The sequence below is a fragment of the Scyliorhinus torazame genome, chromosome 3, assembly GCF_047496885.1.
Source record: "Scyliorhinus torazame isolate Kashiwa2021f chromosome 3, sScyTor2.1, whole genome shotgun sequence".
NCBI classification, from domain to species: Eukaryota; Metazoa; Chordata; class Chondrichthyes; order Carcharhiniformes; family Scyliorhinidae; genus Scyliorhinus; species Scyliorhinus torazame.
The window spans coordinates 50,151,084-50,172,984 of record NC_092709.1 but is presented as its reverse complement, the minus strand read 5'-3'; the positions used below and the strand labels follow the sequence as shown (position 1 = coordinate 50,172,984).

Sequence of the window (21,901 nt, the reverse complement as noted above, 5' to 3'; positions counted from 1 at the left end):
CTTTAGTGGACTTAAGGTCATGATCGAATTTAGTTTTTGCAATTGTCTCTTGATGTTTTTGGAGCTGTGCCATTACTGCAAAAGACCATTTCATACGTTTTCCACCGTTTAAGCGAGTGGTTTCCCCCCATGCCTTCTTGATATTATCAAGGGACCACTGTGTAGCCACATAAAATGGCTGCGTTCCGATTAATCTGGCCAAAACCCAGTTTAAAATGGCTAACCCGAAAGACTGCTGGGAAAAGCAGCTAAGAAGACACAAGCAGGCAGCTGCAGACAGTATCGCATATTCGGCTCTGGGAAGTTAGCCCAGATCGATACTCAGGGCTATCAACAACCCATCAACCCAGGTATTTGCAGTTGCATTCAGGACTGTTTGCAGCCCATCTATTCAGACATCCACAGTTAAATCGGCTATCCCCGGGAACAATTGCAACATATTAGCAATTGAATACCGGGCCAGACCTGTCGGCGCCTGCAGTGGCCGAAACAAAGACAGGTGAGCACCACCCCCCGATCGAGGAATCGCCTCACCATTGGACACATCGACCCCAGAGATTGGGGACAGATCCAATCACTTGGGACTCAGGGTCAAGGGCCGCCCCGGGAGGCGGGAAGCCCCTGGGCCCTATAAAAGTGAGGGTCCAAGTTCAGATCTCTCTCTCTCTCCTCTTCGCCTATTCGAGACCTTCGCAAGAACAGCAACCGGCAACAGTAAGTTTGAATCCAGCGATCACTACCCGGTAGAGACACCTAGCCACCGACCTGTAGCAGCCTTTTGAATCCCGCGGGCCAGATCTGATTGGACAAGCCATTCATTTCCCTGACCTGGTGGGCTCTTCCTAAAGTTAAGTATTGGCCAGTAGTGATAGGTTTATTATATAGAAAGTAGTATTAGGGTATTAATATTGCTTGTTGTATATAATAAATGACCGTTGTTTTAATCCTTACTAAGCGGTGTGCTGTATTATTAATCATAACCTGAACCACGTGGCGGTATCATAAAGATACCTGGCGACTCATGAGCAAAGGTGACGTAAACAGAGCAAATAGACTAAGGTTAAAAAGAGCAACATAATTGGCGACATCCTGACGGGACCCGACATAGAAGTGGAAAACCACTCTGGGAGAACCCCAACATTTTGAATTAGAATCCAATCGGAAACAAAAAAAAACCCACAAGTGTTCAACCGGTTCTGGTTAATAATTCACAATTCGGAAGTGTGTATATGCATGCGTAACTAACAGGGTTATAAGGCAAAACTGATAGATTTTTTGTTGCGTCAAAACTGTCGGCAGTTGGTATTTCGGAAATTAGCGCATGCCGTACCCGCATCTACCACACCACCTTAGCCCCCTGTTCCAAATTCGATCGTAACGAGCAGATAAGAGAGAGCCATGCAGGCAATGCAAGCGATGCAGCACCTCATGAACCCCGAAGATTTTGCTGTCGCACCAGTCAGCAGCGTAGGAGCGGGACAGTGTCCCGTTTGGAAAGTGGAAATCCGCAAATGTCTGCAGGGCAAAGGATGGCCCATGTGGAAGGATTCCTGCAATAACGACGATGCAGGTCCTGGAAGTATAGGGCATACTTGGTGGGAGAACCTGAGTGAGATCCACAAAAAGAGTTTAGCAAAAGCGCGCAAGCCGATGGCAATTGTGTCCTGTCTGGCACAATTGCGAGGCACAGAGGAGGTCGTCAGTACGCTCCGCAAGGAAATAGAAGGCATACATCAGATGAGTAAAACCGATGTATGCGAAGTTGAGAAAGAGAACCTGGAGTTAAAAGGGAAATTAACAGCAAAGGACGAAGAGGTGGCTGATGCCAAACGGGGTCACCAATCTTGTCAGGCGCACTTGAGTAGTTTCCAGTCGCAATATGAAAAGGCTTATCAGGACCTGCAGGGTGCAGTCCTGGTAAAGAAAGAAACAAAAAACCAGTTAGAGATGCTCCAGAAACAACGCAGTGATCTCAAGGCAGCCTTCAATCTAATGATGGAAGGCAGGCTATTGATGAAGCAGCTGAAATGTTTGAGCTGAGGAGTTTACCTGGAGGAACTCCTGTAGCGATGCCCTGGGACTGAGATGATTGGCCTCCAACAAACGCAAACATATTTCTTTGTGCTATGTTCCTTTTTACTATTGACTTATATTTTGCTAGGGCTCCATACTGCCATACTCTATCAAATGTTGTCTATGTCAAGGGCAATCACTCTCATCTTACTTCTGGAATTCAGTTATTTTGCTCATGTTTGGACCAGGGCTATAATGTGGACAGGAACTGAGTAGCACTGGCAGAACCCAAAACAAGCATCAGTGAGCAGGTTATACATGTGTAAGTGCCACTTGATAGCACTGCTATGTTTAATGATTGAGAGTATACTGATGGGGCAGTGGTTGACCAGATTGGATTAGTCCTTTTGTTTTATTGTCAGGACCTGAGTAACGTTCCACTTTTTTGGATAGATGCATTTGTTGCAGCTGTACTAGAACTACTTTGATGGGGTGCAGCTAGTGCGGCACGGTGGCACAGTGATTAGCACTACTGCCTCACGGCGTCGAGGATCCGGGTTCGATCCCGGCCCCGGGTCACTGTCCGTGTGGAGTTTGCACCTTCTCCCATGTCTGCATAGGTCTCGCCCCCACAACCCAAAAAGATGTGCAGGGTAGATGGATTGGCCACGCTAATTACCCCTTAGTTGGAAAAAAAAGAATTGGGTATTCTAAATGTGTTTAAAAAAAAAGATAGGGCAGCACGGTGGCGCAGTGGTAGCACTGTAGTCTCACGGTGCCGAGGTCCCAGGTTCGATCCGGGCTCTGGGTCACTGTCCATGTGGAGTTTGCACATTCTCCCCGTGTTTGCGTGGGTTTTGCCCCCACAACCCAAAGATGTGCAAGGTAGGTGGATTGAACACGCTAAAATTGCCCCTTAATTGGAAAAAATGTATTGGATACTCTAAATTAAAAAAAAAAGATGGGGTGCAGCTAGTTCATGAATCTTCAGTGCTATTAGGGAGGGAGTTCCGGGATTTTAATACAGCAACAGTGAAGGAATGGCAATACATTTCCAAGTCAGGATGGTGAGTGGATTGGAGGTGTTCCCAAGTATCTGCTGCCCTTTCCCTTCTACATGGCAATGGTTGTGAACTTGGAAGGTGATATCTAAAGAACCTTGGTGAGTTTCTGCAGTGATGTAGATGGTACACACGGCTGCTATTATGCGTTGGTGGTGGAGCGAGTGAATGTTTGTGGAAAGGATGCCAGTCAAGTGGGCTACTTTGTGCTGGGTGGTGTTAAGTTTCTGGAGTGTTGTTGGATCTGCATTCATCCAGGCAAGGGGAGAATATTCCATCACACTCCTGACTTGTGCCTTGTAGATTATGGACAGGCTTTGGAGAGTCAGGAAGTGAGATACCTGCCGCAGGATTCCTAACCTTTGACCTGCTCTTGCAGCCACAGTATTTATATGGATATTGCACTGAACATCAGGTGACGATGGTCAGATTATCTCGTTGGAGCTGGTCATGGCCTGGCACTTGTGTGGCGCGATTGCTTTTTTTAAAATTTAGAATACCCAATTCATTTTTTTCCAATTAAGGGACAATTTAGCGTGGCCAATTCACCTAGCCTGCGCATCTTTGAGTTGTGGGGGTGAAACCCACGCAAACACGGGGAGAATGTGCAAACTCCACATGAACGATGACCCAGAACCGGGATCGAACCTGGGACCTCGGCGCCGTGAGGCAGCAGGGCTAACCCACTGTGCCACCGTGCTGCCCTGTGTGGCCCAAGCCTAGATATTGTCCAGGTCTTGTTGCATTTGGAAAAGGCTGCTTCAGTATCTGAGGAGTCGTGAATGGTGCTGAACACTGTACAATCATTAATGAACATTCCCACTTCCGACCTTATGATGGAAGGAAAATCATTGATGAAACAGCTGAAGATGGATGGGCCTAGGACACTTCCCTGAGGAACACCTGCAGTGATGTACTGAAGCCGAGATGACTGACTGCCAACAACCACAGCTATCGTTCTGTGTGCTAGGTATGACTCCACCTAACGGAGAGTTTGCCCCCAATTCTCATTGACTCCAGTTTTACTCAGGCTTGTTGATACCTCAATCGGTCAATTGTGACGTTGATATCAAGGACAGTCACTCTTATCTTACCTACTACCGCTGGGATACTGTCAGTGCCGGTTTATCTCCATTGGCCGGACAGCTGGTTTGTGATGCAAAGCGAGGCCAAGAGCGTGGTTTCAATTCCTGTACCAGCTGAGGTTATCCATGAAGGCTCACCTTCTCAATCTTGCCCCTTGCCTGAGGTGTAGTTATCCTCAGGTTAAATCACCACCAGTCCCTCTCCCCCTCATTGGGGAATGCAGCCTATGGTTATCTGGGACTGTGGCAACTTATTTCACTGTCAGGATCCATAATCTATAATGCAGCCAGTGCCTTCAGTCTTCTTGATATGGAGTGGACCAGTTGGCCGAAGACTAGAATCTATGGTGTTGAGGACCCCTGGAGGAGGCTGAGATGGATCATCCACTTGGCATGTAAAGTAATATTTGAAGTAAATCCGCAAGATTATAATAGAGGGTTGTAGGTTCAATTGGTAATTACTGATATGGGCAAAATCTTTCACTCAAGGGTGCTCAACATAAGCGCTAAACCAGTGTTTTTCAAACTTTTTTCCTGGGGCCAACTTTGCCAACATTTGGGACCCACGCCGGCCAACCTTTGTTACTTTGATTACCGTTGGGCAGCACTGTGACGCAGTGGTTAGTATTGCTGGCTCACGGCGCCGAGGTCCCAGGTTCGATCCCGGCTCTGGGTCACTGGCCGTGTGGAGTTTGCACATTCTCCCCGTGTTTGCGTAGGTTTTGCCCCCACAACCCAAAGATGTGCAGGTTAGGTGGATTGGCCACGCTAAATTGCCCCTTAATTGGAAAAAAATGAATTGGGCACTCTAAATTTTTTTTTAAATGTTTGATTACCGTTTATTTTTCAAAAAGTATTTTTATTGAATTTTTACGCCTGTACCCTCTACAATAGATGAGCAAGACGGTTCATATGTATAATTTACAGGATCCCCTTCTGTTGCACCCCTCCACCACCCTCTCTTGCCTTCCTCTTTTTGTTGTTCGGGCTCCATCTTGGGCCCTTTCTTCCGTCAGATGCTGCAGGCTCTCTTTTGTTTTGTATTTGTCACTGTTGCCCCTATGGCTTTGTTGGGAGGAGCCCTCTGTCCCCCTCCTTGGACTTTTCCTGTAAGCCCTCCTGAAGTTTCCCTGGGTTCCATCTTTGCTGCCCCCCTCCCCCAACCCTTTGTTCCTATCTGCTCTGTGTGGTCCTGTCTGCCCTCCTTGCCCCCCCCAACCCACACCCCTCTCTTCCTATCTGCTATTGGTCTCGAACAGTTCTTGGAACAAACTGATGAATAGATCCCACGCTTTGTGGAAGCCCTCAGCCGACCCTTGGATGATGTATTTGATCTTCTCCAGATGGAGAAATTCCGACAGATCTGCTAGTCAATCGCAGCTGTGGGTAGTGCCAGCATGCGATTAAGGAAGCAAAAGCAAAGGCATCAGCCCTCTTCCCCATATGTAGTTCTGACTTGTCTGAAACCCCGAAGACTGCTATTCTTAGGCACGGCTCCACCCTCACCCCACAACCTTGGACATCGCCTCGAAGAAGGCTATCCAAAACCTGACAAGTTTGCAGCAGACCCAGAACATGTGGACGAGGTTGGCCAGGCCTCTCTCGCACCATTCACACTTGTCCTCCATCATCGGGAAGAACCTGTTTGGGTTCTGGTTAGGTGCCTTGCACAGGCGGTGGGCCTGCTCAGTGCTTCGCTCCAGAGTCCCCATTCTACGTCCACCCCTAGTTCGTCCTCCCATTTCTGTCTTGCTCGTTAGTGGTGTCCTCATCCTTTCTAACAGCCATTTGTAAATGTCCCCACAGTTCCCCTTCCCTTTTAATGCATATGGGGGGCCTGCTTGGTCCTTACAATCTCACTCCAATCAGATTCACAGGAGGAGAGGGCAATGCGCTTTTCAGCTGCAGAGTTCAGCCAGTTCCTTTGTGCCATCTTCACCTTTGTGAGAACGGAAAATCCAACCATGTCCGATGTCGTGAAGGGCAATAGCAACAAAATGTTTGTTTTACTCACCACTGGAGATGCTACTTTAGAATGCTGTCAGCCTCATGGACTTTTGGCTTGTTTTTAATGTGCTGTCACAGGTCAGGTACAGGAGCTTAGCCTTTTAATTTGGAGTAAGCTGTGAATTAATAACTGACTCTGGGGTCTCAACCTGAAAAGGAATTTCTCACCCACCACTTCTCTATCTGTACAAAGCTAACACCAACACTGCTCTGCCGTGGATTCTCTTGAGCAGCTCTCCCCACCAGATTCAGTTGTAAGGTTCTGGCCAGTAGGTACACTGTCTATTTGTGTTTCTGGCTGTCTCTTCCTTGTCACAAAACAATTCATCCTCACAGTCCTCTTGCCTTGCTTGCAATCAGCTAGAAAATGGAAGAAACTCTCCTCAGTGATTTGGCAAGAAGTGTATGCGGAGAGCACGTGACCTGCTCATTGCTGCCACTTATAGAGTCATAGAGGTTTACAGCATGGAAACAGGCCCTTCTGCCCAACTTGTCCATGTTGCCCAGTTTTTACCACTAAGTTAGTCCCAATTGCCTGCATTTAGCCCATATCCCTCTATACCCATCTTACCTATATAACTGTATAAATGCTTTTTAAAAGACAAAATTGTACCCGCCTCTACTACTGCCTCTTGCAGCTCGTTCAGACACTCACCACCCTCTGTGTGGAAAAATTGGCCCCTGGACCCTTTTGTATTGTAGCCACGTAAAATGGCTGCGTCCCAATTAATCTGGCCAAAACCCAGTTTGAAATGGCTAACCCGAAAGGCTGCTGGGAAAAGCAGCTAACAAGACACAAGCAGGCAGCTGCAGACAGTATTGCATATTCGGCTCTGGGGAAGTTGGCCCAGATCGATACTCAGGGCTATCAACAGCCCATCAACCCAGATATTTGCAGTTACATTCAGGACTGTTAGCAGCCCATCTATCCAGACAGCTGCAGTTAAATCGGCTATCCCCGGGAACAATTGCAACATATTAGCAATTGAATACCGGGCCAGACCTGTCGGCGCCTGCAGTGGCCGAAACAAAGACAGGTGAACGACCACCCCCCCGATCGAGGAATCGCCTCACCATTGGACACATGGACCCCAGGGTTTGGGGACAAATCCAATCACTTGGGACTCAGGGTCAAGGGCCGCCCCGGGAGGCGGGAAGCCCCTGGGCCCTATAAAAGTGAGGGGCCAAGTTCAGATCTCTCTCTCTCTCCTCTTCGCCTGCTCGAGACCTTCGCAAGACCAGCAACCGGCAACTGTAAGTTTGAATCCAACGATCGCTATCCGGTAGAGACACCTAGCCACCGACATGTAGCAGCCTTTTGAATCCCGCGGGCCAGATCTGATTGGACAAGCCATTCGTTTCCCTGACCTGGTGGGCTCTTCCTAAGTTAAGTATTGGCCAGTAGTGATAGGTTTATTATATAGATAGTAGTATTAGTGTATTAATATTGCTTGTTGTATATAATAAATGACCTCTGTTTTAATCCTTACTAAGTGGTGTGCTGTATTATTAATCATAACTTGAACTTGAACCACGTGGCGGTATCATAAAGATACCTGGTGACTTGTGAGCAACGGTGACGTAATCAGAGCAAATAGACTAAGGCTAAAAAGAGCAACATAATTGGCGACTCCGCCGGGACCCGACATAGAAGTGGAAAACCACTCCGGGAGAACCCCAACATTTTGAATTAGAATCCAATCGGAAACAAAACAAACAAAAACCCACAAGTGTTCAAGCGGTTCTGGTTAATAATTCACAATTCGGAAGTGTGTGTATGCATGCGTAACTAACAGGGTTATAAGGCAAAACTGATAGATTTTTTGTTGCGTCAAAACTATCGGCAGTTGGTATTTCGGAAATTAGCGCAAGCCGTACCCGCATCTACCACACCACCGTAGCCCCCTGTTCCAAATTTGAACGTAACGAGCAGATAAGAGAGAGCCATGCAGGCAATGCAAGCGATGCAACGCCTCATGAACCCCGAAGATTTTGCTGTTGAAGCAGTCAGCAGCGTTAGAGCGGGACAGTGTCCCGTTTGGGAAGTGGAAATGCGCAAAATTCTGCAGGGCAAAGGATGGCCCATGTGGAAGGATTTCTGCAATAACGACGACTCAGGTCCTGGACGTATAGGGCATACTTGGTGGGAGAACCTGAGTGAGATCCACAAAAAGAGTTTAGCAAAAGCACGCAAGCCGATGGCAATTGTGTCCTGTCTGGCACAATTGCGAGGCACCGAGGAGGTCGTCAGGACGCTCCGCAAAGAAATAGAAGGCATACATCAGACGAGTAAAACCGATGTATGCGAAGTTGAGAAAGAGAACCTGGAGTTAAAAGGGAAATTAGCAGCAAAGGACGAAGAGGTGGCTGACGCCAAACGGGGTCACCAATCTTGTCTGGCGCACTTGAGTAGTTTCCAGTCACAATATGAAAAGGCTTATCAGGACCTGCAGCGTGCAGTCCTGGTAAAGAAAGAAACAGAAAACCAGGTAGAGATGCTCCAGAAACAATGCAGTGATCTCAAGGCAGCCTTGAGAGCGCTCCACGCCACAACCACGGAACAAAGGCAGAGTACTTTGGACCATGCAAAGTGCCGAAAGCAGATTGCAGACTTGAAAGCACTGCTTTCTGTCCAAAAGGGATTTCAAGAAACCTTTGGGGAAAGTTTAGACCAGGAAGACGGCCCTGATTGGGAAGAATTGCAAGAGACAGCGCAGAGATATGTTCAGGGAGCATGTGCGCAGGGAAAACCCCAAAGGAGGAAAGCACCCCCACCCCCCACACAACAGATAACACAGGCTCCCATGAACCCTGTAACCACCCACTGTCCGCCACAGCAGACGAGGCGGAAGTCTTATATTCCACCCCCCTCACAGTGACCCAATTACGGGACGCGTGTGCCAAAATCACACCGTTCCTCCCCGCTTCAGACCCACACCATTTCCTTTGCCACCGTCAAACACCAGGCGACCATGTACGGCCTGGGTGAGAGAGAGCAGGTAAAGCTCACGGTCCTCAGCTTAGACCCATCGGTCGCAACAGCCCTTCCCGACCCACAGAATGTAGAAGGAGGCACCCTTGCAGACATGCAGGCCACCATCCTGGATGCGATAGGGTACAACCGGGGTGACCCCGTAGACGGTCTGAATAAATGCAGACAGAAAAAGTCTGAACACCCCACAGCGTTCGCAGGACGCTTGTGGATTCATTTTGAAGCCGTTTTCGGCAACGTAGATCGTGCCCATTTGTCCCCAGATAATATGGCCAAGTGGACCCGCACCCTTATCTCCCATGCCACGGAAGCAGGACAGAATGCCTGTAGCAATTATGACCCCTCGGAGGAGGCTCATAATGAGAAGTGGGTGGTCAAAAGATTGTCCCGCGTGGGAACAAGCGGCTCATGGCAAATCAGCAACTAGAACCCCCGAGGAAAACCAAGCCGCCGCAGACGTGCAGGCAGTAAGAACCACTCTCCACAACCCCGCCTGGGTAAACGAGGGAAAGAACAGCCCCCCAGCCAAACCGCAAGAGTGCTACAATTGCGGACAGTTGGGACATTTTGCTAAAGAATGCAATGGCCCTAAAAAACCACAGAGAGCCCAACAGACAGGCACTCTCAATAAGAAAAAGGCAGAGCCCATACATAGCGTTAGCGCCCAGTCCGATCAGACAGACGTGACCGGAACGGACTGACGGTGTACAGGCTCCCCCAGCTGGGTCTGCGATACCCTTTGGGATAGGTCAGGACGACCCGTAGTCGTAGCAAAGGTTAGGGGACAGCCAATCGAGCTTCTCTGGGACACCGGAGGGTCCCGCACCAACACCACAAAAACCACCGCCAAAATCCTAACCCACCGCATCTTTTACCAGATGGGGTCTCCGCAGCATTGAATCGGACCAAGGTTCTCACTTTACGGGACGGGTCATGCAGAATGTCCTCACGATATTTGGCATAACCCAAAAATTTCACATTGCGTACCACCCTCAGTCGAGTGGTATAGTGGAGCGCATGAATCGGAGCCGTAAAACCACCCTTAGTAAAATGGTCCAGCAAAACAACACCACTTGGGATTCGGTCCTCCCCTTTGCGCTGATGTTTCTGCGTAACACTGTTTCCACCTCCACAGGTTTCACCCCACACACCCTCATGACCAGACGCCCCATGAAAGGGACAGAATACTTGTTAGGTTTAGACCTAACCAGCCCTGAAGTCACGTCTCTCACCCACGAGAAGGCTGTTGACCAATTACTTACAAATATAAAATGGCTCAGTTAGCAGCCGCTGTTAAACTGGGCACTAAAACAGAGCAAGGCCTGTTTGCAGTACATGCTATGGAGTACAACATAGGACAGCAAGTAATGTTGTCCGTGTACAACCCCAGCATGTTCCTGTCCCCCAAATACTCGGGTCCCTATTCAATTACGGACAAAATAAGCCCGTCGGTATATAAAATTAAATACCAAAATGGTAAGACTGCATGGTTTCACATAAACCAGCTCAAGGTTTATGGAGCACAGTCAAACCACTCCCACCACGTCATGCTTGACACACCCACCCCTTCCACGTCCAGCCCAGACACGGACTCACCACCCACGAACTTTACGCTCCGCCCCGGACCGCCCAGACTGCAGCAGCACAGACAGCGACTGTGACTCTGACGACAGCCATAGCACGCCTCCCTACCATCCTGGTCCCACACCCAGCAACTCCGACCTCGACTCCAGTGACCCCTTCCTCATCACCTACTTAAATAAACCCCACCACCGACCACCGAACTACACGGACGACCCCGACTTTGTCCCCACTCAACTCGAAACTACTCATTGGCACCGCGCCAACTCCTGCAGACTCGTCCACAACGACGAGGACGATCCCAACTCACACCACGCAGCCCTTTCCGCCCTAATTCACTCCAGAGTTTGGCACCCGGGAGAAGGTGACGACCTTGGGCCTGACTCCGCCAACCCTTTTGCGACCCTGTTCGCAACCGAGAACTGAGGTGTCCACATGATGATTTAAAGGAGACACTTGGTGAAAAGTGTTGTCCTTCCTGATGGAACCGGCAGAATGTTTTCCGTTGTTTGTATGTTTGTTAAATGTTGTTCGTCCTACAGGAGAATGTTCTCACCGCCCCACACCCATTCACCTGACCTTTTTAGCTCTTTCCAATTGGACAAGCCAGACGCTTGTTCAGCGGTACCAACTTGTCCACAGATACGTGGTCACCAGACCAGACGCCCGATCATAGCTACTCTTCTGATTTCATGGTAGAATCAGAACAGTAACCTCACCATGATGACTACATTTGTGTCCGTTCTTTGGTTGCTCAGGCAGTGGAGAAACGGCGTGAGACCCGCCCTGCCTGGGGACCCCCCCGTTGGTCAAAAACGCTCGGGTAGGGAAGATACGGTATTGGTAGCCATCCTACCCGAGGACTCCACCCAAATCTTACCCGTCGCGGCCCACACGCACCTCATTCGAACTTTTCTTTCAAAAACAGTTTTATTTATTTAGGCAACCTTTGGGTTGCTGCCACATGCTATTTACATCTTGGAACATTTGGATGATAAACTTAGCACTGGTCCACCACTGGGAAGTGTGCCGTGTCCAAACATTTGTTTTGAAAAAAAAAATGGGGGGGGAAGAGAGTCACATACTGTGACCAATTATAAGGGTTTAATTGGCCCCCAAGAAGGACAGACACACTAACACACCAGATATTAAACCAAAGTATTTACACACACTACGCTTGTCTTACAGAACTCCAGAAGCTCCAGGTCCGTAGAAAACCAGCGAACACAGGAAAAGGAAAGAAAGAAGACAGCCATGAGGACTCCTTACATCGTGCTCAACATGTTCGTTCTGGACATTTGGTTGCGCGGGAACGCGGACCCCATCACTCCAAACCCCTTTACTGTTAACACTTCACGGCCCAGTAGTACCAAGGGCCCAGTCACCAACCACGCTGCATTATCCTGGTGTGCCAAGTTCATAACTTGGTACTCCTTATCGTACATCATTGAGGCACTGTTAGCATTGGCTATACTCGGTTGTGCAGTACAGACCATGCGCCTCCGCAAGTGGAAAAGGAGAGCGTACCGCGCTCGAACCCCGGTCTATCGGATCCAATCCCCGATATTCGGCTATGACCAGACCCCAGGCCCCCACGACATATGAATGATAAAACATGCACTGGCGGTTTTTCCTGAAAATAAAAAGAAAATGTATGGAAATGTATGATCCTGAGCTTGACTGCCAAGCCAGGAAAGAATATATTAAAGGTTGTGACTGTTATTGTATGTTTAGAGAGATAAGATTGTATAATGCTTGAAGAAATGTTTAGGTGAAATTAGAGGTTCCCAGTTTATTTTTTTAGACACATGCCCCTGCCTGACATAGCGCCCTCAAGAATTGTTTTGGTAAATTTTTGTGCATAGCTAGGGTCAGAGTAGTGGCCATGTAGGAGGTGCCCCCCCCCCCCGGTCAGGGAACGAAGAGGACAAAATGTATGTGATCCTTCACGCTTCGCGTTAGGATCACAAGGCGGGTATGCAGCCACGTAAAATGGCTGCGTCCCGATTAATCTGGCCAAAACCCAGTTTGAAATGGCTAATCCGAAAGGCTGCTGGGAAAAGCAGCTAACAAGACACAAGCAGGCAGCTGCAGACAGTATTGCATATTCGGCTCTGGGGAAGTTGGCCCAGATCGATACTCAGGGCTATCAACAGCCCATCAACCCAGATATTTGCAGTTACATTCAGGACTGTTAGCAGCCCATCTATCCAGACAGCTGCAGTTAAATCGGCTATCCCCGGGAACAATTGCAACATATTAGCAATTGAATACCGGGCCAGACCTGTCGGCGCCTGAAGTGGCCGAAACAAAGACAGGTGAACGACCACCCCCCGATCGAGGAATCGCCTCACCATTGGACACATGGACCCCAGGGTTTGGGGACAAATCCAATCACTTGGGACTCTGGGTCAAGGGCCGCCCCGGGAGGCGGGAAGCCCCTGGGCCCTATAAAAGTGAGGGGCCAAGTTCAGATCTCTCTCTCTCTCCTCTTCGCCTGCTCGAGACCTTCGCAAGACCAGCAACCGGCAACTGTAAGTTTGAATCCAGCGATCGCTATCCGGTAGAGACACCTAGCCACCGAACTGTAGCAGCCTTTTGAATCCTGCGGGCCAGATCTGATTGGACAAGCCATTTGTTTCCCTGACCTGGTGGGCTCTTCCTAAGTTAAGTATTGGCCAGTAGTGATAGGTTTATTATATAGATAGTAGTATTAGTGTATTAATATTGCTTGTTGTATATAATAAATGACCTCTGTTTTAATCCTTACTAAGCGGTGTGCTGTATTATTAATCATAACTTAAACCACGTGGCGGTATCATAAAGATACCTGGCGACTCGTGAGCAAAGGTGACGTAATCAGAACATATAGACTAAGGCTAAAAAGAGCAACAGTATCTCTCCCCTTTCACCTTAAACCTAAGCCCTAGTTTTAGACTCCTCTAACTTTGGGAGAAAATGATGACTATCTACCTTATCTATGCCCTCATTATTTTATAGACCTCTATAAGATCACCCCTTACCTCCTACGCTCCAGGGAAAAAAGTCCCAGTCTATCCAGCTTCTCCTTACAACTCTTTTCTGCACTCATTCTAGTTTAATAATATCCTTTCTATAATAGGGTGACCAGAACTGTACACAGTATTCCAAGTGTGGCATTACTAATGTCTACTTCAACAAGACATCCCAACTCCTGTATTCAATGTTCTGACCAATGAAACCAAGCATGCCGATTGCCTCTTTCACCACCCTGTCCACCTGTGTCTCCACTTTCAAGGAGCTATGAACCTGTACTCCTAGATCACTCTGTTCTATAACTCTCCTCAACAGCCTACCATTAACTGAGTAGGTTCTGCCCCGATTCGATCTATCAAAATGCATCACCTCACATTTAGACATAGACATAGAATTTACAGTGCAGAAGGAGGCCATCCCAGCCCATCGGGTCTGCACCGGCCCCTGGAAAGAGCACCCCACCCAAGCCCCACGCCTCCACCCCATCCCCTTTATCCCCGTAACCCAGCAACATCACCCAATCCTTTTTCACACTAAGGGCTTTTCCCTGCGGACCTTTTTTTTAATAAATTTAGAATACCCAATTAATATTTTCCAATTAAGGGGCAATTTAGCATGGCCAATCCAACTGCATGCACATCTTTGTGTTGTGGGGGTGAAACCCATGCAAACACGGGGAGAATTTGCAAACTCCACACGGACAGTGACCCAGAGCTGGGATCGAACCTGGGACCTCGGTGCCATGAGACAGCAGTGCTAACCACTGCGCCCCCGTGCTGCCCTACCTGCGGCCCTTCTTAAGCAAAGACACAACATTTGCTACCCTCCAATCTTCAGGCATCTCAGCTGTGGCTGTCTACGATTCAAATATCTCTGCTAGGGGACCCGCAATTTCCCCTCTAGCCTCCCACAACGTCCTTCCTGGGATACATTTAATCAGGTCTTGGGGATTTATCGACCTTGATGCACTTTAAGACTTCTAGCACCTTCTTCTCTGGAATATGTACACTCCTCAAGATAATACTATTTATTTCCCCAAGTTCCCTAACATCCATGCCTTTCTCAACAGTAAATACCAATGAGAAATATTCATTTAGGATCTCACCCTTCTCTTGTGGATCTGCACATAGATGGCCTTGTAGATCCTAGAGGCCCTACTCTGTCGAGTTACTCTTTTGCCCTTTATGTATTCGTAGAAGCTCTTTGGATTCTCCTCTGCCTTATCTGCCAAAGCCAACTCGTGTCCCCTTTTTGCCCTTTTGATTTCTCTCTTAACTCTGATTTCTCTCTTAACTGTGCGGAGTCTGCACGTTCTCCCCGTGTTTGCGTGGATATCCTCTGGGTACTCCGGTTTCCTCCCACAGTCCAAAGATGTGCAGGGTGGGTGGATTGACCATGCTAAATTGCCCTAAGTGTCCAAAAATTGTTACGTGGCGTTACTGGGTTGTGGGGATAGGGTGGAGGCGTGGGCTTGGGTGGGGTCCTCTTTCCAGGGGTCGGTGCACTCAGTGGGCCGAATGGCCTCCTTCTGCACTGTATATTCTATTCTATGACTCTATTCCGACAACCTCTATACTCTTCAAGGGGTCCACTTGATCCCAGCTGACTATGATGTCATTGTCTCCTTTTTGACCAGGGCCTCAATATCTCAAGTCATCCAGCGTTCCCTACTCTACCAGCTTTGCCCTTCACTCTAAAAGGAATCTACTTACCCTGAACCCTAGTTAGCACAGTTTTGAAAGTCTCCCACTTACTTACCAGCCCTCCCTTTGCCTGCCAACAGACTCCCCTGATCAACTTTTGAAAGATCCTGTCTTATACCATCAAACTTATGATGTGGAGATGCCGGCATTGGACTGGGGTGGGCACAGTAAGAAGTCTCACAACACCAAGTTAAACCCAATAGGTTTGTTTGGAATCACTAGCTTTTGGAGCGCATCTCCTTCCTCAGCTGAGTGTTGCCTTCTTACCATCAAAATTGGCTTCGGCCTAATTTTAACTTTTGGGCCAGGCCTATCATTCTCCATTGCTAATATAACACACTTCTGTCACCTGCCCTTCCTTATTTCCAATGGGGAGGTCACGTTTTGCCCCCTGTCTACTCGTGGTCGGAAGACTTTTGCACATAGCCTCATTTCGTTCTCGTTTAAAAGCCGGTGGCGGGCCGCCATTCTCAATTTAAATGCAGCCTTGGGGCGCTCCTCCCGCCATCGGAGACGCCACAACCCGCATTCTGAAAAACCCTTTACACTCGGCCTGCCAGATAGGTCGTGAGGGAGCACCGACACGGTGAGGCACTGTGACCCCCCCCCGGACAGGTGAATGCAGTACGTGCGATGCCTGACCTGCGTCGGGAGTCAGGCCGTCCTCGGGCCCGCTCAGCTCTCGCGGTGCTGCGAGCACCGACCGGTCGGCCCGAGCGCCGATTGGCCGGATGCCGGGGGGGAGGGGTGACGGCGCCTTGTTCACAAGGCCGAGTGGGAGAGGAGGAGGTGGCGGTGGCGGTGGGTGAGTGAGTGAGACAAAGGTCTGAGCAGCGGCAACGTGCCCCAGTCCCGCCAGTCAGCTTCACTCCCCGCCTTTTGGTTGAAGTGGCCGCTGAGAGACGCCGGCCCGAATCGTAGCCCTGCAGCTGGATGGTGCGGCCCGGCCTGGCTCAGCCCAGTCTGGGGTGATGGTAAAAAAAAAAATACCGGCGAAAGGGGGACAACTTTTAACTCCAGTCGGAGGACGTTGCATGTTTTTTTTGTTTTGCTAATTTATTTATTTTTTCTTAGCGAATATGTCACCGATCGGATTTAAAGGGGGTTCGAGACTAAGGTTAGAGGCTGCCTTGGTCTGTCGATGTTTACAGTCGTTGAAGGGTATTTTTCTTTCAATTTTCAGTTGGTAAAGGCGCTGTCGAGCCTGAGTTTAAAAACCGTGGGCATTTAGTTTGGGGGGAGGGGGGAGAGAAACCAGAATGAGCTTCGTGTAAACCAGCCAATGCACAAGTTTACAAAATGTACAACTCGTGTAACTTAATGCACGATTTCTCTCAAAACGTCCCCATACATGCACAGGATTTGCAAAACTTGAACAAAGGGAATTGATGTTAAGCCTGTTTCAATTATCAACACTTGTATTCAGCAGATAATGTCATATTGAATGTTTCCATATAACATTTTTTAATGGTCTCAGCAAAATGTGTTTTATTTAGATTTAAATTTTCTAGGATGGTGGCAGAACTTGAGTGGTGTTACTCTTTGTTTCCTGGGCACAGCAAGAAGTCTTTCAACACCAGGTTAAAGTCCAACAGGTTTGTTTGGAGTCACTAGTTTTCATCAGAATCCAAGGTCCTGGTTGAGGCCGCACTCCTGCATGTGGAAATTGGCTATCAGTTTCTGCTCGGCGCAGGTTGTCGTGTGTCCTGAAGGCCGCCTTGGAGAATGCTTACCTGAAGATCAGTGGCTGAATGTCCTTGACTGCTGAAGTGTTCCCTGACTGGAAGGAAGCGTTCCTGCCTGGTGATTGTCAACTGAGATCTTGGATTCATGTCTCATTACATTCACCCCCCAACCTCTGGCCTGGGCTTGTGAAATCCTACCAGCCGACCTGGCTTGAGACAATTCACACCTCTTTAACCTGTGATTATCCCTCTCTCCAGTCGCACTGTCTGGAGCTGTGAAGACTTAATTACCCGCAAAGACTCTCATTCAGTGTATCATCTTGCATCATTGACTTTTGTCTATATATGAATTTGTGGAACTAACTCTTCACTTACCTGATGAAGGAGCTGCACTCCAAAAGCTGGTGACTCCAAATGAACCTGTTGGACTTTAACCTGGTGTTGTAAGACTTCTTAAATAATAATCGCTTATTGTCACAAGGAGGCTTCACTGAAGTTACTGTGACAAGCCCTTAGTCGCCACATTCCGGTGCCTGTTTGGGGAGGCCAGTACGATAATTGAATCAGTGCTACTGGCATTGTTCTGCATTAAAAGCCAGCTGTTTAGCCCACTGTGCTAAACCAGCCCCAATCCAATGCTGGCATCTCCACATCTTTGTTTCCTAAGGAGATTGTCAAGCACCATTTCTGGTGACTTTAGCATCAGTGCAGTAACTGAAGTCCTCTCACTTGCAAGAAAAAGATTGTATGATACATTTCAGGGGGGGGGGGTTGGGTTGTGATATTTTGGCCAATGTTATATGTCCAAGAAGGCTAAAATCCAATTATTTCATTGCTGTTTATGGGAACTTTCTGTGCACAAATTTGGCAACTATGTTCCCCCTCATTACACTCCATTGGAATATTTGTATGGTATTTTATGTTCTCCCCAGGGCTTTGTTTGGGGGGGGGGAGCAGGCATTTAATTGGGCAGGATCGTGTTAGGTGGAGATCTACCACCTTCCAACCTCTACCCCAATTACCCCCAATCTTGGTGCATTATTTAAATTCTAACCAATCTAAGCATCTTGAACCTTTTTCAGAGGCCTACTCTGTCTTTGAGCACTTCTAATTTGTGGATTTTTGTTGGTGGATATTGTTTCCCAACTATTTGCTTATAGATTGATATGAGTGCCTTACTGTGGAGGACATTTACTGCATCTCAGAACTGAATTTCAGTTTTAAATTTAACTGATCTCAAATTGATCTAACCTCAATTGGGGTGGAGTTCCAAATTTCCACCACCCTTCGTGGTACCAACCCATGGGACTCCAGCAATAGCATCCCCCCACCCTCCTGATCCCCCAAGGGACTCCCATGCCCCAGTATCCCCCCCCTGGACCCCTCCCTTCGACCACATCACAACACGACATGGCCTCCTTCCCTTCAACTCAGCTGCACTTCAATGCTAGCTCCCAAGGATGCACTGTACTGCCTGGATCTCGCCCAGGCCGAGCTGGAAAATAGTTGAGAAAATAAAATCAGGTAATAAATTGAGTGCAGAGTAGCAATCTGATGCTCATTGCCATTCAGAGGAAGTTCAAACCCATTATTTTAGGTTGATGGCCTTTCATCAGGACCTTACTGTTCTGATGAAAGATTAATTGACCTGAAGCATTAACTCTTTTTCTCTCCACAGATGCATGTCCAATAGTGTTATTTTCTTTAAATTAACTTGGCTTCTTGCACATTCTCCCCGTTTGAGCTTGGGTTTCGCCCCCACAACCCAAAAGATGTGCAGGCTTGTGGATTGGCCTTGCTAAATTGCCCCTTAATTGGAAAAAAATGAATTGGGTGCTCTAAATTTATTTATTTTTAATTAACTTGGCTTCATCAAAGGAAGCAAATCCAAAATACTACAGGTATGGTCAAACACACTATCTTTTGCCACAGCCAGTAAAATTTATAAACGGTATTAAATCCAGCACTCATCAATCTTTGTTTCCACACCATGCCCCAGCAAGTTGACTTCCGGATCCTCATCCTAAATTTCCTTCACAATCTTGTTAATAAATTATCTCCAGGTGTTTACTCTCTGAAACAAAGAAAATCTAGAAGCATTCAGCAGGGAAGGCCATATCCCTGGAAAGTGAAAAAAAGTGAATTTTCCAGATGTATAACTTTTTGACAAGATTTAACAATGGGTTTTATATCTGAAATGTTACATTTTAGAGTGCCAGGATGGTGCAGTGGTTAGCCCTGCTGCCTCAATGCTGAGGACCTGGATTCGATCCCGTCAGAGGTGGCGGGGCCGGGTAGGTGGAAAGCGCGGGCTTTTTCCCGCGCTGAAGACTGGAGGGGCCAGGGCGGGGAAGCGAGGGTTGTTTCCCGCGCTTAGAATGGGAGGGGGAGAACGGATGGGGAATGGGAGAGGAGGGTGTGTCACAGTGGGAGGAGTCTAAGGGGAGGCGGGAGTGGCCGGGGAGGGAGGGGGGGGGGGGGAGAGAGAGAGGGGGGGGGGAGAGAGAGAGAGAGAGAGAGAGAGAGGGGGGGGGGGAGAGAGAGAGAGAGAGAGAGGGGGGGGGGAGAGAGAGGGGGGGGAGAGAGAGAGAGGGGGGGGGGGAGAGAGAGGGGGGGGGGAAGAGAGAGGGGGGGGGAGAGAGAGAGGGGGGGGGGAGAGAGAGAGGGAGGGGGGGGGAGAGAGAGGGAGAGGGGGGGGGGAGAGAGGGGGGGGGAGAGAGGGGGGGGGGAGAGAGAGGGGGGGGGGGGAGAGAGAGAGGGAGGGGGGGGGAGGGAGAGAGGGGGGGGGAGAGAGAGAGGGAGGGGGGGAGAGAGAGAGGAGGGGGGGGGAGAGAGAGGAGGGGGGGAGAGAGAGAGGGAGGGGGGGGGAGAGAGAGGAGGGGGGGGGGAGAGAGAGGGGGGGGGGGAGAGAGAGAGGGGGGGGGAGAGAGAGAGGGGGGAGAGAGAGGGGGGGGGAGAGAGGGGGGGGGCGGGGTGGAGCTGGAGCGAGTGGGGGAGGGGGTGGAGCTGGAGCGAGTGGGGGAGGGGGTGGAGCTGGAGCGAGTGGGGGAGGGGGTGGAGCTGGAGCGAGTGGGGGAGGGGGTGGAGCTGGAGCGAGTGGGGGAGGGGGTGGAGCTGGAGCGAGTGGGGGAGGGGGTGGAGCTGGAGCGAGTGGGGGAGGGGGGGGAGAAGCGGGACCCAGTGGGGGGGGGGGGGGGGGGGAGCGGGACCGAGTGGGGGGGGGGGGGGGGAAGGGGGTGCTGGAGCGAGTGGGGGGGGGGGGAAGGGGGTGCTGGAGCGAGTGGGGGGGGGGGAAGGGGGAGCTGGAGCGAGTGGGGGGGGGAAAGGGGGAGGTGGAGCGAGGGGGGGGGGGGAAGGGGGAGCTGGAGCGAGTGGGGGGGGGGTCGAGACGGGAGTATGCCGCTGTGCGGTGCGGGCACGTGGCTGGCCGAGGAGGGGTCATGGCTAGTCGGAGGGGGGCGGGTAACCCCCTGATCCAGAATGTAAGGGGACTGCATGGGCCGGTTAAGCGGGCCAGCGTGTTCGTGCACCTGAAGGGGCTGAAGGCGGATGTGGTTATGCTCCAGGAGACACACCTGAAGGTGGCAGACCAGGTAAGATTGAGGAAAGGGTGGGTAGGTTGGGTGTTTCACTCTGGGCTGGATGCCAAAAACCGAGGGGTGGCGATCTTGGTGGGAAAGAAGGTGTCATTCGAGGTATCGAGCATTGTGGCAGATAATGGCGGTAGTAATGGTAAGTTGCAGGGAGAGAGGGTGGTACTGGTCATGGTCAATGTGTATGCCCCGAGTTGGGATGATGCGGGTTTTATGCGGCGTATGTTGGGTCGGATCCCAGACCTGGAAGTGGGGGGCCTGATAATGGGGGGGGGGGAAGACTATAACACTGTACTGGATCGCTCCTGGTCTAGGACGGGTAGGAAGCCGGCGGGGGCTAGAGTGCTGAGGGGGTTTATGGGAGGGGTGGACCCTTGAAGATTTGCAAGGCCGGGGGCTAGGGAATTTTCATTCTTCTCACATGTTCATAAGGCTTATTCACGAATCGACTTTTTCATTTTGAGTAGGGCGCTGATAGCGAGAGTAGAGGATACTGAGTATTCGGCAATAGCCATTTCGGACCACGCTCCGCATTGGGTGGACTTGGAGATGGGGGAGGAGAGGGACCAGCGCCCGCTGTGGCGCTTGGAGGTGGGGCTGTTGGCGGACGAGGAGGTGAGCGAGCGGGTCCGAGGAAGTATAGAGAGGTACTTGGAGACCAACGACAACGGGGAGGTCCGAGTGGGGATGGTATGGGAGGCGCTGAAGGCGGTGGTGAGGGGACAGCTGATCTCTATTAGGGCCCACAAGGAGCGGGGGGAGAGGGAGAGGCTGGTGGGGGAGATGGTGAGGGTAGACAGAAGGTATGCGGAGGTGCCCGAGGAAGGATTGTTGAGGAAGAGGCGCAGCCTCCAGGCCGAATTCGACCTGGTGACCACCAGGAAGGCAGAGGTGCAGTGGAGGAAGGCCCAGGGGGCGATTTACGAGTATGGGGAAAAGGCAAGCCGGATGCTGGCGCATCAGCTTCGGAAGCGGGATGCAGCTAGGGAGATCGGGGGAGCTAAGGACAGGGGAGGGAGTGTGGTGCGGAGTGGGGTTGGCATCAATGGGGTCGTCAGGGACTTTTACGAGGAATTATACCGATCCGAGCCCCCACGGGAGGAGGGCGGGATGGGCCGCTTCCTGGACCAATTGAGGCTTCCAAAGGTGCAAGAGGGACAGATGGC

General features: G+C 50.0%; 1 protein-coding gene across 5 annotated transcripts in view; it reads left to right on the top strand.

Annotated features, from left to right (window-relative positions):
• The first annotated feature begins 16,224 nt into the window (after nt 1–16,224).
• The window catches only part of abhd18 (abhydrolase domain containing 18), a 118,563-nt gene continuing 112,886 nt past the window's right edge, over nt 16,225–21,901 (top strand). Inside the window, exons 1-2 of one of the 5 annotated variants that reach the window (XM_072495669.1) lie at nt 16,226–16,431; nt 16,532–16,574. The gene's annotated coding sequence lies outside the window, so the exon portion shown is untranslated. Of the gene's footprint in view, nt 16,432–16,531; nt 16,575–16,601; nt 16,619–21,901 lie in introns of those variants that run through there. The other 4 variants (XM_072495671.1, XM_072495668.1, XM_072495672.1 and 1 more) reach the window with 4 other exon arrangements.